The sequence below is a fragment of the Cebus imitator genome, unplaced genomic scaffold, assembly GCF_001604975.1.
Source record: "Cebus imitator isolate Cc_AM_T3 unplaced genomic scaffold, Cebus_imitator-1.0 Scaffold60, whole genome shotgun sequence".
Taxonomy (NCBI): Eukaryota; Metazoa; Chordata; class Mammalia; order Primates; family Cebidae; genus Cebus; species Cebus imitator.
The window spans coordinates 4,775,974-4,779,383 of record NW_016107375.1 but is presented as its reverse complement, the minus strand read 5'-3'; the positions used below and the strand labels follow the sequence as shown (position 1 = coordinate 4,779,383).

General features: G+C 36.5%; 1 protein-coding gene and 1 pseudogene across 12 annotated transcripts in view; both read right to left on the bottom strand.

Annotated features, from left to right (window-relative positions):
- Positions 1-1,203, bottom strand: part of LOC108305135 — a 2,685-nt pseudogene extending 1,482 nt beyond the window's left edge.
- The window catches only part of PIAS2 (protein inhibitor of activated STAT 2), a 171,281-nt gene that overhangs the window by 136,207 nt on the left and 31,664 nt on the right, over positions 1-3,410 (bottom strand). The gene's annotated exons all lie outside the window — the stretch shown is intronic.

The window sequence follows — 3,410 nt, the reverse complement described above, 5'->3', positions numbered from 1 at the left end:
ATAATGAGTTACCTCTGCATAGAACAGCATCCTAAGCAGCTGACCATTCGCAATAAGGAATTTGGGAACCAGGTCAACACTACAGTCTCTTCCTCTCCCCACTGACTCTGGTGGTGATCCTGCTATTTTAAATCTTTTGTATAAATCTTCCAGTGGTGTTATAAATGCATTCTCTCCTCCACAGTAAGGGTTTCAATCCACATAAAGAACTTTCTTGCTATTCACTGACATTATACCTGATAAGATACATTCCATCAGACTGATGCCCAGCACGATCACATCGTACTCCTCATTCATGGCAGGGCAGGCACGGACACAGGACCCGAGAAAGGAGAAAGCACAAGGGCTCCATGACCACACTACGAGGCTGGGAGGCACTCTCGGGCTCAAGGGAAAGGGGAAGAGAGAGGAGAGGAAAATGGAGCTGGTGACAAGGCAAGACCAGCCACCGCCTCAGAAAAGAAGAGAAGCAGTAATGTATCTTCTTAAATAGAATATATTCATTCCAGTTTTTTGGCTTTGTTTAGATCAAAATGTGCTATGCTGTAACAACAATTCCCTCAACAATAAAGAAATACATACGGCTATTGGTTTCAAAATCCCAAGAGGTTCTAGAATGACATTTTTGACCTTGTGTCTGTTTTTTCTACCATGGCTCTTCTAGTCTCTTCCTTGTTGTTAACCGATTCCTACTCAACAATATGTTGATGGCTTAGAAGTCATTTAACTAATTGTGTGTAAATCACAATATACAGCCTAGCCTTAGAATGTCAGGAATATGTGCACTGAAATATAGATTTGGTCCCATCTCTTTTGACTTTGGACGATTAATTCTCAGTTTCCAAATGTGAGAAAGTTTCTCCAAAGCAGTATTCTAAATATGTAATTTTCACTGAGCTTCTATTTTTCTAAGTAGTTTCAACATAAAACCCAATCATTTAAAAATTAAGGCAACTTCTGAATGTAACTACATTGCCCTAGATGCTGTGGCTCTAAAAATATTCACCTAAAGGTCATCACCAAAATGATTAAATTTTTTCCACTTTTATTTGGCAAACTATGCGGTATTTTGCTGACATTTTAACTTTCTACCTAAATTCTACAAGGTAATTTCTTATATCCAATTATTTTATCAATCTGACATTGAAAGATTACACCTTAAGAAAAATCCTTTTTTTTGAGACAAAGATTCATTTTTGTTGCCCAGGCTGGAGTACAATGGCATGATCTCGGCTTCTCGGCTCACTGCAACCTTCACTTCCCAGGTTCAAGCAATTCTCCTGCCTCAGCCTCCAGAGTAGCTGGGATTACAGGGATGCGTCACCATGACCGGCTATTTTTTCTATTTTTAGTAGAGAGGGGGTTTCACCATGTTGCTCAGTCTGGTCTCGAACTCCCGACCTCGGGTGATCCACCTGCCTCAGCTTCCCAAAGTGCTGGAATTACAGGCATGAGTCACCGTGCCTGGCCCTTTTTTTTCTCTTCAGGGAACACAAGATAAGAAAATGTTTATAAAAACAGTGACAGGAAGGATTCCTGAAAAACATTAACAGTTTTTAGTTCAAGGGTAAAAAGTGTGTAAGCCATGAGGCTATGTGTATTTAAGCTACAAGGCATTCTAATTTAAGCTATGAGCAAAATGCAGGGAGTTTAGTTACTCTTCAACACAAAGTATCTCTGGCATTATTTTATCTAAGCCAAATGAGATAGTTCTGAACGCCAAATATGAAATGTTTTATTTTAGTAAATTTATAAAGAGCATACTATTTAACCTTAGTGAGGTTAATGAAAGAGAAATCCTATGGTGAATATAGCAAAGTAAGAAAATTTCTATTTCTATTTGTGAACAAAGAAGGAAAGTAAGGAAAGTGAAAAGGACAAGGCCTCTCCCATGTCTCCTTCTTGGAGTGCCACTGAGCAAAGGCCTACCGCAACATCCTCAGTTAGTCCCCAGTCTTCCGTCCATGTCTCTAAAACACATTCCGCTATAACCACTACCCTACAGACCTTCTTATCCTCTCTCTCCTGTACTTAGCCATATTCCAGAGGGGTCTCATGAAGCAGGGCTACCTAAGCATATCGCTAGTCTGAATCTTTCCCAGAAGATATAGAAAGTAATAAGTTTGCTAGCCTTTCAACATAAATAAGGAAAAAAACACTTTTTTAAAAAAGTAATAAATTTACAATAACTGCTGAGACAGAAACATATAAATGAGCCATGACACTGTGCGTGATACTGTCCAAATGCTGTGACAAAGGAGAAGTTAGAAAACAAGTTAGGGAAATATTTTAACTAGATAAATCAACTGTTTAAAAGAAAGGCTACAGATCAAAGTAAAACCATAAAAGATGACTGCGTAATAAGCATTTAAAATACTTGGTCCTGTTACTAAATTTAAAAATAAAAATTTAAGCAAGATACAAGTTTTCTTCTAAAAATCCCCAAGGTTTGTTTTTAATAGCACCGAATAAAGGCAAAAAGTAACGAGATACGACAGGCATTCTCTCATTTTGCTTGTGAAATTTAAACTGGCACTAAAATAATTGGGCAATATATTATCAAGAGTCTGAAACGTTCTTACTACTTCATCCAATAATTCTACTCATATGACTTTGTAAAAAATAAAACATGAACAAAAACTCAATCCTTATTTCAAAGTGAATATTATAAAGAGATAAAATGCAATACTCCACTTGCTTGGTTCACCGGTTTTGCTAAAACATAAATAAAGCAAAAAATTGAAGAAAAAAAAATAGCCACCTTGCCTGCCACTAGTCAGGCCATACTAAAGCCCCACTAACTAGCTCTACCCCTCACAACCTTCTGACTTAACCAAGACAGACTGCAGTACAATTCTTCAAGACAGAAAAAAAGCACGGATATGTGCAAGTTTTCACATGACTGAAAATAAAGAGGAGTTTCCCAAGACAGAAAGAAAAGCAATCTTACAGATTAACTATGAAATGCTATCTCCCAATTTATTTTATAAAGAAATTCAAATATCTCAGTAAATAACTTCGTTAGGCAGTAAGAATTATAATAACACAGCAAAGTTAGCAAAAATTTGTTAGTCACATGTATCAATTTTTAATACCATAAAATTTCTCAAATTTTGTAAGCAATTGATGGGCATTAAATAAAAAGCTTAAAAAATATGTATCAAACTCCCTGTGCCACTTTAGAAATAAAATAAACATAAAAGGTTTATTTCTTAGAAAAGCAGTTTAAAAGTTACATTAAATAGAAAATAAGTCCCTTTATGAAAGTATGGAAAGTATCAAAACACAAAATCAGGATCAATAAATAAGATTTGTGTCTGTTCCCATTCACACAGAAGCAATCTGAGTTTTTACATCATAAGAATGCTTAAGGCCGGGCGCGGTGGCTCAAGCCTGTAATCCCAGCACTT